This window comes from Paramisgurnus dabryanus, chromosome 3, assembly GCF_030506205.2.
Source record: "Paramisgurnus dabryanus chromosome 3, PD_genome_1.1, whole genome shotgun sequence".
NCBI lineage: Eukaryota > Metazoa > Chordata > Actinopteri > Cypriniformes > Cobitidae > Paramisgurnus > Paramisgurnus dabryanus.
In genome coordinates, this window is record NC_133339.1 from 14,814,232 (window position 1) to 14,838,784 (window position 24,553).

At 35.0% G+C, this 24,553-nt stretch overlaps 1 long non-coding RNA gene across 1 annotated transcript; it reads left to right on the forward strand.

Moving 5' to 3' along the window:
- Window positions 1-7,263: 7,263 nt before the first annotated feature.
- On the forward strand, window positions 7,264-11,066 carry LOC135769040 (uncharacterized). Its single transcript, XR_010542343.2, has 5 exons — window positions 7,264-7,436; window positions 8,279-8,430; window positions 8,943-9,007; window positions 9,122-9,220; window positions 10,820-11,066. It is a non-coding gene; the product is annotated as an uncharacterized lncRNA (long non-coding RNA).
- Window positions 11,067-24,553: the final 13,487 nt, after the last annotated feature.

A 24,553-nucleotide genomic window follows, 5' to 3' on the forward strand; every position in this document is an offset into this window, starting at 1 on the left:
ATTTTTAAAACAATTAAACAAGACATTTATTTAAAAAAGGAAATGTTGAAGTTATTTGCTGATTCGTCTGCGTTTGATCGGATTCAAGACCAAACGGAGATGCATTGCAGGCAGGTAGGATTTAGAATTTTTTAAGATCTTAAATACGTCTTGTAGAGATATGGAAGACGTATTATTCAAAGACGATCGTCAGCAGATGTAAAGATCTTTACATGACGTATCTGAGACGTACGTGTGCTATCTGGGAAGAGAGGAATAACATGGATGGAACTTTCTTGGAAATAAGGATTGTGCATCACACAGACAGGTACAAGGAGGGAGAAGACTAACTTCTATGGGTAAGACAAAAAGTTTAATTTTCGCTACTTGTTTATTGACTTATTAATAACATTTAGCTAAGAATTTTTGCCGGTCGGGTCTGTGTCTTCCCGGACGGGTTCGGGTCCAGCTTTTAAATAATAGACGGGTCCGGGTCGGGTCCGGGTCCAGCTTTCAAAACAACAGACGGGTCCGGGTCGGTTCAGTGTAGCACATTTGCGGGTCTGATCGGGTTCGGGTAGGAATTTTAGGACCCGTGTAGACCTCTATGTCGCACTCCTCTTTTTTTTAAAAAAAGGCAGTGCGTCGCGCCTTGCGTTTACAAGCGTTTAAAGCGCATTTGGTGTGATTAGCCCCTAATCCAGCCTACTATGAAATTATTATGTAAAATGTGCAATGTTCATTCATATTTTCTTAGTATTTGTTATCAACAATGTGCTGTATGTCGAAATTAACACGTCGATTAACAGAAAATTAATTATTGGAGGGAGTGAAAGTAACGTATTAAATTTAGACACCCAAGACACCTAACGACGTCTGTGCTTCACATTAAAAATAACATGGATAAATGACATCTAAAATGTGTTTTGTCACTCTGGTTTATCAATATGATTTATTTACTGTCTTCATTTTAGATTTGATGGAAGTGAAAGAGGAGAGTCAAGCTGAAGTGGATGAGAAACATCAGATTGTAAATATAAACTATAATGTTTCACAGAAAGAAACTCTGAAGACAAAAGACATAAAGTGTGAAAATAGTTTCAGAGAAGATGAACGCCCTGCAGATCACAAGAGGACTCACAGTGAGCAGAAACCTTTCACATGTCAACAGTGTGGAAAGAGTTTCAACTTTCAGTCGAACCTTAACCGGCACAAGAAAACTCACAGTGGGGAAAAGACACACGCGTGCCAGCATTGTGACAAGAGTTTCCCAGATAAAAGTGAACTTAAGAGACACATTAGAGTTCACACTGGAGAGAAACCATTCACTTGTCATCTGTGTGGAAAGAGTTTCAGAATTAAAAGCAACCTTACAAGACACATGAAAATTCACATGGAAGAGAAAACTCACGCTTGTCTTCAGTGTGAAAAGAGTTTCATTGATAAAAGTGGACTTGAGACTCACATGAGAATCCACACTGGAGAGAAATCTTTCACATGCCATGAGTGTAAAAAAAGATTCAGATGTAAAAACAACCTTACAAGACACATGAAAATTCACATGGAAGAGAAACCTCACTTTTGTTCTCAGTGTGGAAAAAGTTTCAGAAATAAAAGTGGACTTGAGATTCACATGAGGATTCACACTGGAGAGAAACCGTTCACATGCCATGAGTGTAAAAAAAGTTTTAACTTTAAAAGCAACCTTACAAAACACATGAAAATTCACACTGGAGAGAAACCTCACGCATGTCTTCAGTGTGGAAAGAGTTTCAGTAATAAAAGTGGACTTGAGATTCACATGAGATATCACACTGGAGAAAAACCTTACATATGCACTCAGTGTGGAAAGAGTTTTACAAGTGAAGGGACTCTTAAGACACACACAAGAATTCACACCGTAGAGAAACCGTTCACATGTCATGAGTGTAAAAAAAGTTTTAACATTAAAAGCAACCTTAAAACACACATGAAGATTCACATAGGAGAGAAACCTCACGCATGTCTTCAGTGTGAAAAGAGTTTCAGAGATAAACGTGGACTTGAGACTCACATGAGAAGTCACACTGGAGAGAAACCTTACATATGTCTGCAGTGTGGAAAGAGTTTTACAAGTGAAGACACTCTTAAGACACACATGAGAATTCACACCGGAGAAAAACCGTTTACATGTCATGAGTGTAAAAAAAGTTTCAGATTTAAGCACAACCTTACAGCACACATGAAAATTCACACTGGAGAGAAACCTCATGCATGTCTTCAAGAGTTTCATAGATAAACGTGGACTTGAGATTCACATGAGAAGTCACACTGGAGAGAAACCTTACAAATGTCTTCAGTGTGAAGAGTTTTACAGGTGAAGGCGCTCTAAAGGCACACGCAAGAATTCACACTGGAGAGAAACCATTCACATGTCATCTGTGTGGAAAGAGTTTCAGAGTTAAAAGCGACCTTACAAAACACATGAAAATTCACATGGAAGAGAAACCTCAGACAAAGACAAAGCCAATCATAAAGCAATGTGAGACGGGACTCATTGCAGAAAACGAGATCTGTTAACCATTTGTGTACAATAGACTGCATTACCTTTACATAACACGGTGGTAAAAGATTTGAATCTCATTGAAATGATTTCTGGGTAAATAAATTCTACAATGACTTTCTTACTTAGTATTTTTGTCTTGTTTTCAGTAAAAATATCTAGAAATTGTGTAATTCTTTGTTGAATTTTAAGAAAATAATGCACACCCGTGGTGTAACGGCACTCCATTTCGCATTGTGCCGAATTACCACCTTGCAGAAGCATCATGCCCATTCAAAGTAAGGGTGCGAAATGGATTTTGCATGCAACCTCAAAATCAGAGCAGCCATTAATCTGTTACTTGTCTTTTAATCTGTTTAATATGCACAATATTATTAATTCTGTGCTGCATCCTTGTCACTTTTCAGAGATTTTTGCCGTTTTAATAGTGTTAAGTACGGAAGTCGAGAGAGGCCATGCACTATTATCATTTTTGCTTGCTTGTTTTTTCGTGATCATGACTTAATTTCTTGTTATCTCGAGATAACAAGTGTTGTTTTCTCGTGATAACAAACGTTGTATTCTTGAGATGTGATTAAAGCTTACGTGTACTCGATAGAACGTGTTGTTTTGTTTGTAAAAAGCAAAAGCATATTTTGCCAAATTAGCATGCATGAACAAATTAGATTTTACTTTGATCAGAGATTCGCTCAAGCTGAAATAGATTTGACAATATTTACAATTTTACAGTGGTGAATTTAGGGACCGTCTTTAAGTTACTCAATAATATAGGGCCGTGCACAGGGGGGTGGCCCGGTGGCTAGAGCAACTGCCCCTCTGCCCTAATCAGCTGAGGTGCCCCTCTCACCAACCGCCAACCCGGGTCAAAGTGTTCTGTTACCGCTCGTCTAAAGATCCACCTTTTCTGGTAATCCACTTCGTGATTTCCCGCCCGCTACGCAGCATCTCTCACAATCTGTGTCCACTCTTTGAAGGGCAGAGACGACAGTTTGTTGTATTAACAGGTAGATTCATTACATTACCTCAGTTAAGCTGCTCAATTTGTAATTTGGTAGTTTGAAGCCGAGAGAGGTCGTGTACTATATTTATTTTTGCTTGGTTGTTTTCTCGTGATCACGACTTAATTTTCTCCATATCTCGAGATAACAGTTGTATTCTTGTGATGTGATTAAAGCTTACAAAAGAACATACTTTTTAGACAGCAAAAGCATATTTAGCTAAATTAGCATGAATGAACAAATTCGATTTTACTTGGATCAGGGATTCGCTCAAGATGAAACCTATTTGCCAATAATTGACCATTTGATAGCGCGGTGAATTTAGGGACCGTCTATAAAGTAACTCCATATACGTTTCTACTTTAATTAGCATTAAAATGGAGTTACTTAAAGTCAACAAACAGTCACAAAACCAACTGTAAAGTGTTCATGTGGTTGTCAACTATGCACACCTTTTTAGATTTTTAATTTTTATTCAAATAAACTGTTAAATATTATTGAAGATAGAAACGTGTACATTGTTACTTTAGAGATGGTCCCTAAATTCACGAACATCAAACTTTACTTATTTATTAAGTCTATCGACAATGAGCTACGCGTGGTAACCCAACTCATATATGCATCAGCAGTCCACTTCAAAATAAACAAATATTATGGACAGGAAATTACATTATGGCATTTGGATTATCATGTCAGGATAACATGAAATCAACTTTTGTTATCTCGAGATCATGAGAAAACAAGCAGCAAAAATAAAAATGTGGATGACCTCTCTTGGCTTTCGTATGTTTTTGTATTTCTGTGGGTAATGATTTGCTCTTGGTCTTCTAAAAGTGCTAACAACTTAGCAAGTAAACATTCTTAGAATTACAGTGATTGTTTAATATAAATAACACCAAATTTGCTGTTGTTGGCACACTTTGTAGACAAAAAAATAAAAAACAATGTTTTCACAAAAAAAAGAAGACTGCAAAGGAAGGCTGCAAAAGCTCTTCAAAATTGTAAACATGGATTCAAAGCTTCAGCATGTAAATCATATAGAATATTAAGCAGTTTTGTCACACTTTAATTCTTGTTATTAAGTATATTTTCCATTATAATCACTTCTCTTTTTCTGATACTAATCTATAACATATCATATTGTTAAAACAATATAAATTGTGCCCTCCCCCAGTGCCCTCTTTTTGGTTTGGGCCACTGCCCCTCAAAATGTCTGTGCACGGCCCTGCAATAATATACATGTTTCTACTTTCAACAGCATTTAAGTGGAATGACTTAAAGTCAACAAACAGTCACAAAACCAACGTGTTTATGTGGTTATAATGCACACTTTAGATTTTTGATATTTATTTAAATAAACTTTTAAATACTATTGAAGATAGAAACGTGTACAGTATTACTTAAGAGATGGTCCCTAAATTCACGAACATGAACCGTCCACCTTTATTTATTTATTAAGTCTACTGCTACACATTAGCTACACGTGTGGTAACGGCGAAGACCCCAACTCATATGCATTAGCAGTCCACTTCAAAATACACTTAATATTATGGACAGGAAATTACATTATGACATTTGGATTATCATGTCAGGATAACGAGAAAACAACTTTTGTTATCTTGAGATAACAAGAAATTAAGTCGTGATCACGAGAAAACAAGCAAGCAAAAATAATAATAGTGTATGTCCCCTCTAGACTTCCGTTGTTTTGATTATGTTACATCCCAGGTGAAAAAGAAATATATTTAAATAGTATTTTTTGGGACACACTTAATATATTTAAAAGCTACAATACTAAATGCATATTAAATGTATTATATTGAACCCACTTCAAATATATTAAATGCATTTCAAGATATATTTAAAGTCAATTTTAATCTATTTGCATTATATTTAATATATTGAAATTGTGTTAAATTGGAACAACTTCAAATATATTTAGTGCAATTTAAGTGTACTTCTTTAAAATTCATTTGAAATGCACTTCTCATACACTTAAAAATACAGTTAGAATACATTTAAAGCTTAATTTAACTGTGCTTTTAGAACACTTTAATAGTACTTCAGCATATTAGAAATATACTAGCATTACATTAATAGAAATGTATTAGCATTACACTACTATTTTATTATAAAGCTGTTTTTAATATTGAAAATGTTATATTAAAATCATTAAATATTAAGACAGATACACAGATTTTGAATACAGAACAATTTAATATACTTTATATTGTGTTGTGTACATTACAAAAATATCTAAAGTAAATTAATCAAGCACAGAGACATACATAATCTCTTGACCAAAGAGAAACAATATAAAACAAATATCAGAGAAATGCAATTACAGAGCTACTTCTATCAAATTGTACAACATTAACATTAAATGCAAGGCCTTGTTATCCTAATGGGCAACACGGGCTGCAGCCCAGGGCCCCGAACACTAGGGGGCCTCCGAGACAATTTTTATTTTGAGTTTTTAAAAACATTTTGATTGACGTAATTCTGCGTAAGTGCTACCTAGAGCAGAGGCCCCCAACCACTGGGTCGCAAGAATGTTCTGAAAAAAAATTATATAATAGCTACGTAATAGCTTATGGGATATTTTGTCCTTTAAGAGCCTCCGCGCCCGGCCGCAATTCTTCTGGCATCTCTCCTCATCAACCTAAGGTCGAGGCTCGAGCTGCCTTCAAAAACAGCAAGCCAAGTTCGTTTACTGTTAATTATTATGACTAAATAGGCAGGGAATCTCGTGAAACAATGAAAGTAAAACGATCCGCCAAAATATGATTTAACTTGATTTTGATGATTTAGTCGAGGAATTCTCTTTAAAAAAGAGCAGAAAGAAGCACTTTTAGTTGCTTAATAAATGTTATCTTCTGTGCTGTTCTGATTGTAAAATTATTACTTGATAATATTGTTTAATTTGTTTAAATAATTTTAGCCTACTTTTTAGAGCCCTGCATTTCAGCCCGAGCCAATTTTAACGTCACAGCAGATACGCGGGCCGGTCCTCGGGCTTATTTAGGCTTCTCCATCTTTTTATATTTTTCAATTAATTAAAAGAACCTTTTGACCAACATTGATGATTGCAAAACAAACATAGGAAGACGTTTAACCTATCGCATGAGTCCGCTACGCACAGCCACACATTTACAATGCAGCTGTGCTTATTTAACAGCAGGACCTTCAGCGCACCAGGAAAAATTATAAATGGAGTACTAGATTAAAACCTTGGATACTGTACATAATCTATGCAGACAGCATCCAAGACATAATCTATTAAAGACTTCTCCCTGTATTAATTTCGTGTAAGAAGGCTGTGTCTTTATTTCTTGTTTGTGTATGGATCGACTTTTTTCTTAGTTTAACTGTTGGATGGATACATGAATAGACATCTTCTGTGGTAAGTCCTTACATTAAAAAAATGTATATGCAAAAGCGAAGTTGTAAGATAAGGCAACATGCATGTTTATTCTGTTTCATGTTTATTTCGTTTCGTTTTGTATAGCCCTTTTTATTTATTTATTTCTGCACCCGTTGCAACTGCGAGCAGCAGAGCAACCTGCCTTCGCTTTTTAAAAATAGTGTGTGTTGATAATAAACGTTTAAACTAACATTGTGATATGCTGAAAATATTTATTTTAAATAGTTGTTATTATAGGCAAGTGAAGTGTTGATTTGAGAGGCTCAATTCATCATACATGTCGTCAACTTGCTGTCGGCCGCTAACCACTTCCCAGCAAGCAATAGCCGTCATTTCAACGTCTCGTTTCAGTATAGACCCGATATAGCCGGGCTGTGCCTAGCCCACTTCTAGCCCAATTAAACTTTAATTTGGTTACATGTGGTTTTTGACAAAATAATTTGTGAGATGGATGCTATTTTATCATGTAAGCAAAGTTAACAGCGATTACAAGGTATTTCTTTTCAAGTGTTTTATGCATCGTCTGTACGTAGTCATAATTTAGCTCATAAATAGACCGACTACGAATAAACCACGTTTAGCCCAGAAATAACCATGAATTTAATTACATGTTGTTTTGCCAAAATTATTTGTGAGATGTATGATATTTAATAATGTAAACAAAGTTCAAAGCAATTAAGGTATTTTGTTCCATTTCTTTAAAGTGTTTTATGCACCGTCTGTACTTAGCCACTATTTAGCTTACAAATAGACCGACTACGAATAACCCACGTTTAGCCCAGAAATAACCATTAATTTAATTACATGTTGTTTTGCCAAAATGATTTGTGAGATGTATGATATTTAATCATGTAAACAAAGTTCAAAGCGATTAAGGTATTTTGTTTCATTTCTTTAAAGTGTTTTATACACCGTCTGTACTAGCCACTATTTAGCTCACAAATAGACCGACTACGAATAACCCACGTTTAGCCCAGAAATAACCATTAATTTAATTACATGTGGTTTTTGCCAAAATAACTTGTATGGTATGTCATTGTAAGCAAAGTTAACAGCGATTACAAGGTTTGTTTAATTTCTTTAAAGTGTTTTATGCACCGTCGTACATATAGCCACTATTTAGCTCATAAATAGACCGACTACGAACAAACCATGTTTAGCCCAAAATAACCTTGAATTTAATAAAATTTTGTTTTTGCCAAAATAACTTGCAAAAATTATGATATTTTATCAGGCATGCAAATACACCAGTGAATTTAAGATGTTTGGTTTTATTTATCTTATCTGAATATCTGCTGTCACGCATAACATTCATTATTTGACCGTATTTCAAAGATAAACAAAATCCAGTTACAACTCCGAACCGCTAGATGGCAGCAGTACACAAACACGGGGCCAAATCTCACGAGAAAGATTTCCGCTGTTTGAAAAGCAACAACATCAGCGAGCAGCCACGAGGAAAGCATGTACCACACTTGTTTGGTCTTGTAAGTTTTTTATTATTATTTTATTTTACATGTGTTTAAAATTGATTTACTTTATTTGTTGTTGGAATCGCGACATTCTTGCGGGTAACTTAACAGTATAACGTAGTAAAGTAACCCATGTTTTATAAAACCTAAACAGTACAACCTGCAATGTAATAAAATAGTGGAGGTAAATGAGTCTATGTAACGTTACACTGAAGATTTACATGAGTGATTTGTAGGCTGCTTTTTAGTAACAGCAGTAACTTAGCTAAGTTATTACTGTGTTGCTTACAGTAAAGTAGGCAGTGTTGTGCTTTACAATTATGCATGCAGAGATAGATTGTGGGGGAAAGCTATTTTCCATAATGGATTTAACTTACAGGCCTTCAGTCTGTTGGAAAAAAGAGTTTTATTGTGTTAGTGAGGGAAAACTTGCAGGTCAGTGGGCATTAACCTTTAAGGTTGGTAAACACTTGTACACTGAAGCATACAATACTGTACAATTACTGACATAGGCATGTGCTATTCAGGTGTCAAAGCTCTGCGAAACTGGAGGGAGAAACTTGAGAGACCGTGCCGGAAGAATGCTGGACAGGTAAATTCTCTAAACATGCAATATTAATCAGACATTGTGGTGTTCATGTGGTCACAAAAAATCAAAAAATATTTCAGTCTGCAACTGTTAACGACATTGTCTTTTGTATTTTAGAGTTCACTAAAATTCATTAATTTCAAAGTTCAACATTAATGGTGGTGGTCCACTGCAGAAGCAAGCATTTGAAAAAACATCACTTCTCAGTTATTAAAGGTAAGTGTGTTTGTATGTAGTTTTAGGCTGAATGGTGTTTCACAAAATAATACTTTTAAAATGACATTAGGTTATGTGAGGAGTAATTGACGACAGTCCGGTACTGCCTTAAAATTTTTTAAATATTAAAAGCCCCAGATTAAATTACTCTTTGCCGATACAACAGTTTACTCATCCACACAATATTGTTTAGATGTTTTATTTTTAGACATTTGACAGGTTTTATGTCAATAAGATTGTATTGTGAATATTTTATGCTTGGCATCTTAAAGGGCAGGGTATTTGATTTTGAAAAATACTAACTTTAGCCTACACGCACCAACCAGAAGCACACTCCTATCTCATTAACCAGTAAGACTGACAAAGTGAATAACATTACCAAAATAACCAACATAAACAACTGTTTTTAATCCGAAATAAATACAGCACGTTTAGAAATTTGAAAAGATAAATATCATTACACTAATTCGTAAACAAACTACATAAGCAACAAGTTTCATTAAAATACAATCTGAATCCATCAAAATAGAATCACACTGCATACCTACCTTTCCAAAAGAAACACTGCAACGACCCTTTCAGACCTGTAGCTGTTTCCATCTTGCAGAAAAGCAGTGAACTTACCAATGTTAATTTGGGTTTTTCCTCTTTGCTCATCCAGATGTTTTTTTGTTGTTTCAAAATGTCTTTCGTTTTGTAGCTCCTGTGTCAATTCAGCAGGAAAATGTATTTGATTCTCCCTATTTTTACAGAGTGTGAACAGGTTCTGAAGTGGCATGCAAAACACGTTCACAGAAGAGGGGCAAAAATTTTATGTGTCCAATTATGGGCCGGAATGAGATTCTGGCAGTATGATAACCGTAAGCAAAAATACCACGGTGTTGTGGTATTGCCATTGTGACACTAAAATGTGTTATTTTCAAATGTCTGCATATTAAAACATCAACTTTTCAACTGGACACAATACATTTTATTTTTAAGCAACAAACAACGTTTATGCCAGGTAAAAATAAAGCCTTTAAATGATAATATTCTTTCAATTGTAAATTTAAACATGAATTCAATTACATGATTTAATTCACTTTGTGTAAACACAGTTCATGCATTGAAAACGGTATCACAGAAAATTTTTGTGGTTTTTTAAAAACCTTGACTCTGAAAATCTCAGTATACCTTCAAACCGGTAACTGGCCCATGCCCACGCCCAATTATTGCATTCGGTCAGGGTTCAATGATTTGTTGAACGTTTTTTGGTCCTACGCCTTTTATAGATGACACAAATATATAAAAATACACATTTAGACAACTTAACATAGTGACAGCTATCAATATTTGAGGAGACTTTCAACCAGCATAACTAAAAAAAAAATTCTGGATCAAAATCAGATACCCTGCCTTTAAGCCTCTTTTGCTAGTTCCAAAAATGTCATTAAACACACGCAGAGAAACATGCACTTCTGTTAGTAATGAGAACGGTATGATTACTGTTGTTGACTTGTCAATATTAATATATGACTTTTTCAAAAGAGAATGACTATCACATTTAACATAAAGCAGAAATACTTGTCTCATGCATTCTTTTCATATCATATTTGGCAGATGCTGTGTTGAACAACTTCCCAGCAGCAACAGAACTGGAAGTGAAGGATGCAATGGGGGCATTTCAAACAGGCACCAGGGAGCACGGGGGGGGGGGGGGGGGGTATAGAAATTAGTACAATTAATAAGTTGACGTGAACTGAAGATAGTTTGTTAATGTTTAGATGTAATTTCATTTTTAAAATTGTATTTTGTTATATATGCTTTTATTTTGTTACTGTTTTTATTCTTTTTGTTAAAAGTAGTTTTTCTTCATATGGTCTTATCTGAATTTCTATTGTATTAACAATATTTTTTGTAATAAATTGCATGATTGCATGTTTATGAGAACCTTTTTTAATGGATTAAAAATAATTCTTTAGCCATTCTTTTGTTCTTTATTAGACACACACGTGTAGTCGTTTAATAGCCGTCTATTTAACGGCTAGTCTATTCTTGGGCTATGATAGACGTCTAATAGATTTTCACTGACAGCCCAAAATTAGCCTTGTTTTAGCCTAGACCCACATTCACCGTCTATTAGACGTATATATGTAGACGTTTAATAGCCGTCTATTTGATGACTAGTCTATTTCTTGGGCTATGATAGACGTCTACTAGATTTTCACTGACAGCCCAAAATTAGCCTTGTTTTAGCCTAGACGTCAGGGGGGTGTTTAGACGGCTATTAGACGTCTATTAGCCGCAAAATTGCTTGCTGGGTTGTTTATCATAAAAACTTTAACAAACAAAAACTGCTCTAAAATGTAAATAAAAAAGAAATATAACTATTTTGCCATTTAAAACAAAACTTTACTGCTTTAATTGCTGCAAGAGTACAGCTGTACAAGCTGTGTAAGCAGTTATTTTTTGCTATTTCTGCGGATTTCTTTTGCAAAATCTATGCGGAATTTTGCAGAATGATTTAAAACGTTTTAAAACGATCCGAGAGAATGTGCGCTGTGAAAATTATAAAAAAATAAAATATTTTATAACTATATTATACATTTTATTAAAGGATTACCCTGAATTAAACTAGACCAACATGAACCAACAGATAATGTGCTTTCACGACCATAGAGTTTTATATAATACACATATATTACTGTCTACAGTGTAACAGTAAAAAGAAAAGGCTTCTCATAATGAATGTAGCGTATATAGCAAGATAATTTCATCAGTTTAACAACACAATGTATATATATTTATCTTGTAAACGGATTTGAAATAATAAATAATTGTCGCGTCACGTAGCAAGAGAGACGATAGAGATCTCATTAACTTCTCCGCAGTAAGTTTTATTTCAAATTCAAGTTTTACATATTAAATAGACTATTAAAAAGTTTGTGCTTCTCTCATAAAAACCTCACAGCAGACAGCACAGACTTCTACTCACAAACATACGCGATGCAGTAGGCTAACTATATCTGCGGACACAGATTCCTAATGGGGAGAATTAAAAAGTTCGGACTCGGGCTGAGAATTCTGGGCTCTACTACTTTTGCGTCAACTTGATTTTAATAATTTAATTGAGGAATTATATTTAAAGAAGAACAGACAGAAGCACTTTTAGCTGTGAGTTGCATTTAATAAATGTTATTTTCTGGGCTGTTTCTGATTGTAAAATTATTACTTGATAATATTGTTTAATTTATTTAAATAATTTCAGCCTACTTTTGCGTCAACTTGATTTTAATAATTTAAATGAGGAATTATATTTAAAGAAGAACAGACAGAAGCACTTTTAGGTGTGAGTTGCATTTAATAAATGTTATTTTCTGGGCTGTTTCTGATTGTAAAATTATTACTTGATAATATTGTTTAATTTATTTAAATAATTTCAGCCTACCTTTGCATGATTTAATTGAAGAATTCCCTTTAAAGAAGAGCAGAAAGAAGCACTTTTTGTTGTAAGTTTTATTAAATAAATGTTATTTTCTGGGCTATTTCTGATTGTAAAATTATTTGATAATATTGTTTAATTTATTTAAATAATTTTAGCCATTTAATGTTGTACATACGCTGTAAAAAACACTGGATTTACTAAAAAATATAGACAGTGCATCGTTTTTGCATCCCTTTTTTAGTAAGTTTTACTAAAAAAATCTACGCAATGGGGCACTTAGTAAATCCAGCCTTTATTTTTTTCAGTGTATTGGGGGCCCCAAACCAGCGTTAGCCCAGGGCCTCACAAAGGCTTAACCCGGCACTGATTAAATGTATTAATGAAAAGTACACTATGAATATGCAATCACTAAATATTCATAAGCAATGATTATATAATAATCATAATGTAATTCTCTGCATAAAAAGTTACTGAAAAAAAATGTTTAAGTGCAATTTAAAGACGGAGTGCACAATGTTTGAAAAACGCTTTGGAAAAGGAAATTGGGCCGACTACCAAAACACATGTCGATGCTGGTGAAAGAGGAGCTTGAGAAGATGACAGATCCACAACCATGCAGAATAAAGAATGAAGATACTGAGGAACAATCTCCATGTTTGGTGTTTGAGGGATGATGAAGCTTTAATTAATTAAACCCCAGTGGCCAGTTGCATAAAACTTTAAGACTAGTCTTAAAAGTTAGTCATGATTTTTTTTCTTCAAGACTGATCTTATCTGTTTTAAGTATGTTATATAGAAAGGTAGATTGGTCTAATTTAAATCCAAATAATAAGATTGATTAGCCCTAACTAATTGCTAGTTATTCAGAATCACTCTTAAGATGCAGTCAAATGCTATGTTTATGCAACCGGCCACAGGTTTCACAGACAAGGCTTAAGGCTAGTCCTAAACACAAGTTTGAGCTCTCTTAACTTAAAAAAGTTTCACTGACAGAGCGTAAAGCATTTATTTGTCTCAAAAAACACACCAGTACCATATTTTTCTAAGACATTTTCATAAAAGATGCTTAAACTTCTTATTTAACTAAAGCTAGTCCTGCTAGGTCTTGTCTATGAAAACAGACCTAAGTGTCTGACATCATAAGAACAGAAAATTGGCATTGAGAAACATGAGGGGAAAATTAACTAAAATCCATGAGATGATGGATTTTTTAAAGAGAAGTTCAGTTGCAGACAAATAGTGACTGAAGTTTACGGGTCGTTTGAACTGCAATTATTGGTATTAGATCTAAACACTCCCATGGCAATAGCAGTCATATATAGACCACCAAAACATAACAAGGAGTTCCTAAATGACTTTGGCGATTTTATGGGAGGTGTGCTATCTAAATTTGATTGACTGCTTATCCTGGGTGATTTTAATATTCACGTCTGTTGTATGGAAAACTCTCTGGCAAAAGACTTTATAAGTTTAATTGACTCTCTGGGCCTTAATCAAGCTGTCAATCAACCAACTCATATACATGGTCATACATTGGACCTGGTTTTATCATACGGTTTTACTATTGAGGACATGGAAGTAAGTGACTATATTCTCTCGGATCACAAACCTGTCCTGTTTTCTATTCCTGTTTTTGGTCATGTTAATAACCCAGTGAAACAAATTAAGTATGTTCGTAGGTTTTCACCTACAACGTGTACTGATTTTGTCACAATGTTCAATGAGGTTTATAATATGTCTGATAGTGTTCTCCAGGACATGAGAGTGGAGGAACACCTGCAACTGTTACACTTAAAATGTAAGGATGTGTTGGATGCAGTGGCTCCTTTGCAAAGTAAATGCTGCAAAAATAGGTCAGACCCTTGGTTGAATGATGAAACACGACGTTGTAGACAAGCATGCCGGCAGGCCAAAAGAAAATGGAAAAAGGATAAACTCCAAATTTCTTATGAAATTTTTAAGGACTCCTTAAAAACATTCCAAAGAACTGTAAAATCGGCTAAATCTAGATATTTGGTAGAGATTATTGAGAAAAATTCCAACAACCCAAAAACTATTTTTAATATTATAAATTCTGTAGCAAACCCTGTCGTTAAGACAAAGCTAGCTCCATCCTTAATTTTATGTGAAAATTTTCTTGATTATTTTATAAGTAAAACTGAGACAATTAGGGCTGATTTTGTACTCACAACTTATAAAACACCAGGAACTGTACAACACTCTGCAAGTTTCGAACAGTTTGATATGATCTCACTTCAGGGGTTACAGGAAGTTGTGAGTAAGTTGAAGCCCACTAGCTCAGTTGGTGATATGGTCCCGGCATGGTTTTTTAAAGAAATTTTTGAGGTGATTGGTCATAGTGTGTTGCAAATTATAAATAAAAGCCTCGACAGTGGGGTTTTTCCAGACATGTTAAAACAGGCTATTGTGCAGCCCTTATTAAAAAAACCTTACTTGGATATGACTGTCTTAGCTAACTTTAGGCCAGTCTCACATCTTTCATTTCTATCTAAAATTGTTGAAAAGGTAGTCTTTCACCAACTTCAAAGCTACCTAGAGGAAAATAAGATTAGTGAGATCTACCAGTCCGGTTTTAAAAAACATCATTCAACTGAGACGGCCTTAGTTAAAGTTTTGAATGATCTATTGATGACTGTTGATGCTGGGAACTCTGCAGTGTTAATTTTATTAGATTTAAATGCTGCATTTGACACAATAGATCATTCAGTATTGCTCTCTCGTTTGAGGGATGATGTGGGAGTTCAGGGGAAGGCTCTGAATTGGTTTACATCCTACCTAAATGGTAGAAGCATGACTGTACATATTGGGGGCTGTTCATCTAGGACAGCACCACTTATGTGTGGGATGCCTCAAGGATCAATTCTTGGCCCAACCTTATTTTCGCTTTACATGATTCCTGTGGGCAAGATATTTAAGAAACACAACATTACCTTTCACTGTTATGCTGATGATTTACAAATATACTTGCCATTGTCACATAATAATGGGTTAGAGCCACTTATGGCTTGTCTTACAGAATTGAAAACATGGTTGACCTCAAATTTCTTGCACTTAATAAAACAGAGGTTATAGTTTTTGGTAATGAGGGAACCAGGGGTACAGTACAGTCTGACTTCGGATGCTCGCCTCCTTATATTAGAACGTGCGTCCGTAATTTAGGCGTATACTTTGATAGCTCCCTAAAGCTCGACAAACAGATAAACTCTGTGGTGAGGTCCAGCTATTTTCATTTGCGTAACTTGGCAAAGATGAAATCATGTCTGACGTTTAAAGGCCTTGAAATCGCAGTTCATTCCCTGATTATGTCAAGGCTAGATTATTGTAATTCATTATATAAAGGTATAAGTCAGACATCTATTTCGCGTTTGCAAAAAGTTCAAAATTCAGCTGCCAGACTCTTAACGGGTACGAAGAAACGGGAGCATATTACACCTACACTGATCTCTTTACACTGGCTTCCAGTCTATTACAGAATTGATTTTAAAATTCTTTTATTGGTGTATAAATCCTTGCATGGACTGACACCGGCCTACCTTTCTGAGCTTTTAGTTGAACATCAGCCCGGACGTACTTTGAGATCAGCAAATAAGAACCTACTAAAAATACCGAGGACACATTTACACCAAAAAGGAGATCGTGCTTTTGCCGTTGCAGCACCAAAATTATGGAACGGCTTGCCTAACAATATTCGAGACGCACCAACAGTACAGGCTTTTAAAACACAATTAAAGACACATTTGTTTTCTTTAGCTTTTAATATGTGATACAAAAAGTATATGTACTATATGTTTTTTTTTGTTTTTTTTTTGTTTTTTAGTATGGGGTTTTAATGTGTTGTATTTTTTAGTATTATTGTTGTATTATATTATTGCATTACTATCTGCTTTCCAACTGTTTGTTATTGTGAAGCACATTGGTCAACTTGTGTTGTTTTAAATGGTGCTATATAAATAAATTGCCATTGCCATTGCCATGATAAATTATTGCATCCATAATAAACATTTGTTCACAAGACTTATGAGTACTGCATCTTGTAGAGTTGAGAATTTGCTAAAGAAAATCCATTTTACCCACTAATTCACATGAAACAATAATACGATTTAATTTTGTAAGACACTTTTGTTGTGCAAAGGCAATATGCAAGGGAGTGTAATGGTCATGAATATTGATGTGATTCACACCTGCAACACCCTTATGGCTCATCTATCAATGAAGAGTGTGAAGCACTTAGAAGAATGAATGTGAGGAGACTTGAATGATAAGTGCTGGTAAAATGATTTGGAATGAGCAACATGTTTGAAGTTGATAGAATCAGCAAGGTCAGTTTTGAGAAGAATCGAGGTAAAGATTTTTGAGTGTTCAAAAGTAAAATCACTGCATATACCTTAAATAGAATAAATATATTTAGCACACAAAAGTTAAAAAATATTTATAGGAAAAATATATATTCAACTTTCTTTTACTATAGAATAACGGCGCATCAAAAATGGGCATAGTGTAGGCTAGACCCCGAAGCCGCCGCCAGGCGCCGCCATTTGCGCCATTTAGAAGTTCAGCCGCCATCAGCCAATAATTTCCTAAGCCAAATTGAGCCGCCAGCTGATAAAGTTTGGCTGAGCCGGCTAGAATTATTTGCAATAAAATAATAATTCAATCACATAGAGACATACACACACGAAATATATAAACAATACACGAGATCCATTTTCCGATTGGTTTCATAACAGCACAGTCTTGTGCTCGCTCGTTGCTACAATACACAGAGGGGTTGCAACTTGCAACCTGTGGAGGTCGCATATGCAGGCTGCATACGTCATCAAGCCTGGTTTATTTAAGTTAACTGAGCATTACATTCGCAAGCCATACGCATATTAAAACAATTTACGATTAACTTATAATAAGAATAAACTTTATAATTGTTGATATTTTGAAATAAGACAGTGTTGATGACGTAGGCAGCGTAAAAATGCGACCTCCGGAGGCTGCAGTCTTCAGATTGGGAAATTAAAATTGCCCGTTTTCCGTACAGAAGAAGCGATGCATTAGTAACGTGCGCGTCACAACAATGCATTTCAAAAATAGACCGTGTTATTTTTTATTTTTGACCAATGCGCGCGACCAGCATCCACACAGGAAAAAGCTGCGGGTAAAATAACGTTTGTATGTCTGTTTCCGGGTGCTGTATGCAGCATGTTCACTTTTATTTTAATTTTGTATTGGAACTGCGATTGGAATCGGTGAAGTCAAATATAGACGCGTTTCTTATAAGAGCAGCTTCTGGGAAGTCCGCGCGCGGCATAACATTGACTAAAGTGGTCGCAATCAGGTCCGGTAGCGTCGCACACGCATAATTCTGCGAATGAGAGCACTAAGTAAAAGCAACAGAAAGTTCTTTCTATCGGTCTCCCATGCTGCTTGAACCCCAGAAGTAAAGAGACTTTTAAAAAGCTTGCCAGTAAAATCCAAATCACACCAGCAATGACAAGGTAAGCTAACGTTGCTATGGTTACAGTCCAGATACATAGATTGCTAGGCTATTGCTATGCTAGCTACAGTTTTATTACAAACAGCAACCAAAACTACAACGTAAAATTAGTGTAGACTTTAAACATCAATGTTAAAAGTTTTTACCAGCCTTTGTATGGGAACCTATATTCATTAATTCATTCAACCCAGTGCATGCCAGGTTTGTGCTGTGGCTCTGAATTAAAAGTGAATTAAAGAATAGAAATGAAAAGAGGTTGCATGTTTTGCCATGTTATTAGTCTATAGGTAGCATTATAGTGGGCTCTAGCTCTATTGTGTTTGGTTATGTGTACCATAATTTACCATACTTTTACCAGATCATTTGTCTATGTTTATAATTCTGACAGTTATTGTATTTTGCCATAAGTCTTCACTGTGCCTATTCAAAGCTCGAGGGCAAACACATAACTTCTAGATTTATAAGCATCGATAAACTACATTTTAACATTTTTTAATGCGTAGTCATACTTCTGTTATTTTGATGAAAGTAACTCAAAAGTAATGTAACTCATTACAGTTCAGAGACAGTAATATTGTAATTTGACTAATTACTTTCAAATTACAGTAATTTGTAATATATAATGTATTACACTTTGTAAGTAATTTTCCCAACACTGTTAATCAGTATAACGTAGACATCTGTAGACATGTGGCAGCTTCAGCCATTTGCAGCTATGAAAAGTTTGGCGGCTGCAGCAGCCATTTAGGTTTCGGCTCAGCCAGCTAGCCAGCCAATAACTTCATCAGCCAGCCATTATTCACAAAACAAACGGCTTCGGGGTCTAGTGTAGGCTGGTCAACAACACAAAAATACTCAGGATAAAACCCTCAACAATGTCGACTGCACACATGTAACAGTCCCTGCAACACCAGCTCAACCGAACAGTGCCAAAGCACCATACTGTAGAAAACAGCAGCGCTTTTAGTCAATGATTACAATGAAATTCATTACATATGTAAAAGAAAACACACCATAACCATACAATGAACCACAAAACCTGTCATACACTGCAAAAAAAATTCAAAAATAATTTGTATTTTTGTCTTGCTTTCAGTAAAAATATCTAAAAATTCTTAAATTAAGATGTATTTTCTTGATGAGCAAAATGACCTACAAAAATAAGTCTAGTTTTTAGACCAAAAATACTAAATGTAAGTGATTTTGTGCATAAAACAAGCAAAATATTTGCCAATGGGGTAAGCAAAAAATTCTTAACATTTTTTCTTAAACACTAAATTCAAGAAAAATTCAAGAAAAAATTGCTTACCCCATTGGCAGATTTTTTGCTTGTTTTATACACTTACATTTGATACTTTTGGTCTAAAACCCAGATTTTTGCTCATCAAGAAAATGCATCTTAATTTAGGAATTTGTAGATATTTTACTGAAAACAAGACAAAAATACTAAGATTTTTTTTCTTGAAAATCTGACTTAGTATTTTTCTAGTCTTGTTTCCAGTAGAAATATCAAAAAATTCTTAAATCAAGATATATTTTCTTAATGAGCAAAATGACGTAGGAAAATAAGTCTAGTTTTTAGACAAAATCTACATATAATTTAAGTGAATTTATGCTTAAAACAAGCAAAAATATATGCCAATGGGGTGAGAAAATTTTGCTTAAATGAAGAAAAAAGAAATCTTATTAAGATTTTTCTCACCACATTGGCAGATTTTAACCACAAATTCACTTAAATTGTATATTTTTTGTCTAAAAACTAGACTTATTTTCCTCATCAAAAAAAGTATCTTGATTTAAGAATTTTTAGATATTTCTACTGAAAACAAGACAAAAATACTAAGTAAGAAAGTCATTTTGCAGTGTAAGTTGCACAGGTATTGCTTGATTTTTCAGAACATTTTAACCAAATGCTTTCAAAAAGTGGTGGGGACAAAATCAGCCATTTCAAAAAGTGGTGGGGACATGTACCCAGCGTCCCCAAGGTAAATGACACCAATGCTGTAATGCAAGGATCTAATATAATCTTATACATCAGATATTTTACCCAACAGTTAACCAAACATTCACTTAATACATAACAGATTATATTTATAATTTTTGTATGACAAGTATTCGTTAAGTTACATTTAATTTTTCTGATGCATTTCTGAAAGGAGGGAGAAAGAACAGAATGCGCGCAAGTTTGTTATCTTAATTTTGTGAAAGACACCACATTCAATTTTTTGTTTGGAGTGAACACAAAAAACTCTAACGTTTTAAATGATGTATAAATTCTGTGTGTCCACAATCAGCAGAGTAATCGTGAGTGAATTTTTTACTGACATTAAATGTTTTATTGCCTCTTCTTTCATCTATAGTTCACACCCACAAGTGAAAGTGATTAAGACCTTCAGTGAAGCTCCTCCTACAACAATCCACCAATAAATGCTGGAGTCAAACACACAGAGAAATCACTCCATGTGTGACAACTGAAATCTTCATGACATAATGTTGATGCTGGTGAAAGAGGAGCTTGAGAAGATGACAGATCCACAACCATGCAGAATAAAGGAAGAAGATATTAAGGAACAAATAGGTTGGTGGCTATTTTTCAATCTTTATATATTATTATTTATTATAATAATAAATAAAAAATAGTTTGAATGCTGTGTAAGGTTAGACCTATGAACAGTGGAATTAAACGGGGTGGCCAAGGCTAATTTACGAGGTCCATACAAGTCCATGAAAGAAAACAACCCCCCTCCCCCCAAAAAACTGTCTTAACAATGCCCATTGTGATCAACTCTGCATTTCATTTACATTTAGGCATTTAGCAAACACTTTTCTCCAAAGCGACTTATAAAGATTAGAAAATAATAAAAGCTATGTGTCATAGGGAGGCAATAGTACAAAAGGTGCTTAAAATAAGATACCAGTTTTCACTATTTCTAAACAATACCTAATTATATGATTAATTCGATCAAAAAAGAAATTCAAAACGTGTCGTAACAAATTTCAGTAACATTTCCAGAACGCACGGCCACAAAATGTTTAACTCAAGTGCACTGTCTGGTAGGACCGTCCGCTCGAATACTAAAAGTCAGTTCACACGATTGACCCTTGTAGAAGGCACTCTAAAGTATGACTGCATTTTGCAAAATCAGAAAAAGACCAAGCAAAGTGTAATTATTGTGACAAACTATTATCTTGTAAGATGGGTGTCACCAGCTATATGGCAAAGCATCTGTGGTTGGTTCATCTTATCTTTCTTAACTTTTTTTAGGAAAGGCCTATATAAGAATATTTTATCACAACAGTTATGCTACATATTTGTCAGCATGGCACATTTAAGTACACAATGATGACACTAGACTAAAATTAAATGGGTTTAAATTCAATTTAATGTAGATTTCTTCGACTTAAATCTCATGGCATTTAGTTGAGTAAAACTAGACTAAAACTAAATCAATTCAGATGACTAAAACTAAATAAAATTTTAGTGAAAAGACTATGATTATCTTTAATCTGTGTTTGTTCTGCCATGTCGAAATATTGAGGTGTTTGATTTCTTTTGTATATTAGGAAGTAAAACCTCATAAATAAACTTTTCTTGTTTTTCACTGACCTACAATATCTCTTTGTGTTGAGGACTAGTGCATCTTTGAGCCAACATTCACTACGAGTAAATACTTAAGTACTTTTAAATTGGGTTACTTGTGACTTCTAACTTGTTGTGGAGTAATTTTTACAGTAAGTTATCTGTACCGGGTGTGCCTCATAAGCCTTGAAAAGTGAAGCCTCTGACTCTTTGATCGCCCCCTGGTGGCTGGCTGCAGTACAAGTCATAACCCCGCCCTCTCCATTCAAACTAATGGGAATCTGCTCTAAATAAAAAAATTATTTACACTTCCAATAAAAGTTTCCAAAAGATGGTTTTGGTCCTTTCAGGTTGTTGTTTTCACGCTGATATATGTTCAAGTGTTCATTATTGTGGTAAGTTTCATTTTAGCTAGTAATTTGATGCTATAGAAACGGGGCGTGTCGTTATGAGTGGCGTGGTTGAATTGGTCGAGCGAGCGTTTAGGCGGAAGTTTGATACCGTGGCTCCGCCTCTGGCTCCACGGGCGATTCCTTCTGCGCATGCCCTGGCTCCAAACTGACGTTTTACGTAACATGGCGGCGACCGTGGTCGGACATTTTTGGCTTCAATTCATTACAATGGTGGGAGGCGACGTCGCGTCGTCCATCTTTTTTTTACAGTCTATGATCTGTACTTTTACTCAGGTATGGCTTTCAGCCATTTTTTACACCTCTGTCTATGATACAACTTAAACTTAATACTTTTTTGCTAAAAACTAATTGAGGTTATTTAAGATAAATTTGGATTTATCTTTGTTACAAAGTGCAGAATTTCTCATTTCCTTATTTAGGGAACTTTAATGATAGAGACTTCAACAGGTAGGCCTATAAGACCGAATGCAATAAAAAGTTTAAAGGAACAGTGTGTAAGAAATGTATATAAATTAATCATAAAATGGCCCTGATATGTCACTAGACATTAAGAAATCATTTGCATTTCAAATACTTATATCACTCACAACAGTGGTCTGGCCAGGATATTGTCATTTAAAGAGTGGAGTTGCAGCCCTTAACTGATGTTTATGTTGTCATTTTGTGTATTGACCACCAGTTTTGTGATTGCAATACCAGTTTTGGCCACAATCCTACATACTGTTCCTTTAAGATAATCAATTGTTTATTATGATACTATGTATTGTTTACTATGTTAATGTGTATTTTGTCTTTAAACCTAGAAGACACGAACACAAACTCATTTAGCTTAGTGCACGTACGCTACAGTCCAACACAGTTAATCTCATCAACACAGTAATAAGTATTTGATTGACAAGACAGCTGACTCGGTGGTTCCTTAGCAATATAAAAAGCTGTGTTGCACTGCTCTTTTTTAAAAAAGGCAGTGCGTCGCGCCTTGCGTTTCCAAGCCTTTAAAGGGGACATTCCAGAAGACGTTTTTAAGATATTAAATAAATCTCTGATGTCCCTAGAGTACATATGTGAAGTTTTAGCTCAAAATACCATATAGGTAATTTATTGTGGCATGTTAAAATAGGCACTTTATGGGTCTGAGCAAAAATGCACCGTTTTTGTGTGTATCCCTTTAAATCCAAACGAGCTGCTCAGGTGGGCGGAGTCACAAGCGCTGGCGCTGTAGACAGAGCATCGAGGGAGATTCTCTCACGAAAGAAGTTATGTAAGCGATGTTAAGCATTATATATTTGAACAAGTTTAAAAAGTCAATAATCTGTTTTATGCATACTAAATACATGCTAATCAGCAGATGGGGAACATTGTGGAATAAAAATAAAGCCTTTTAAGTCTCATCCTGCCCTTGTTTTAAACAGGCACAATGATTTTCAGCATGTTACAATAAAATACACGTCCACAAACACTCAGAAGTTTACTTTTTGACCAAACCACACGAGCACATTTAAATGATCTGTAATAAAACAACAATTGCTTAAACTTTAGAGAAACAGATCAAATGACATGTTTAAGTTTATTGTGTACCCATATTGAACACATTCACATTTCTGTCAGTCTCTCACTCTCTATTTTGTAACTCCTCGTATTCATTTGAAACTTGAGAGAAACATTAAACAACATATTTACTTATTGTGTATGATAGTGAATACACGTTGTTCTCTCACTCTGTCTCGTGCAGTGCATTAATCCTCATGTTCATTCATATAAACTTCAGAGAAACATATTAAACAACATAACTTACTTGAAAGCGAACTCGTTCGTTCGTTCGCTCACTCGCTCTCTCTCTCTGTTGCACTAAGGTAACGTTAATCCTTTAGAACGTTAATTCAATCTTTAGAAAGATTATTAAAACTACAAGTTATAAGATTGTAGGCTCCTGTTTGTGTTTGATGGAATACAAACGCGTCGTGCTGTCAGTCATTCTTTCTCTCGGTCACTCGCACTCGGGGTAGCATCATGGTTGGATAGCGCAGTTGAAGGAGTGGTATCTTTATAATTAGATCCCTTACCTACGTCATGGGGGGAGCGAAATCCGCATGACCTATTTATTCACATGCTTGCAGAGAGAGCCTTACCAAAACAAAGTTACAGGGTTGCTATTTTTCAAGTTTTCTGGGTTGGTAGAAGCACTGGGGACCCGATTATAGCACTTAACTCTTTCCCCGCCATTGACGAGATATCTCGTCAATTAAGAGAAAACGCTTCCCCGCCAATGACGAGATTTTCCGTCTTTCCGCAATACCGCTATTATCCACCAGGTGGCAACTTTTTAAACCCGGAAGTATTGCTCTATGGCAAGCTGCTGCATGTCCGTGTCTGTTTTAAAGATCACTCTAAATGGGATCTCTATGAAAAG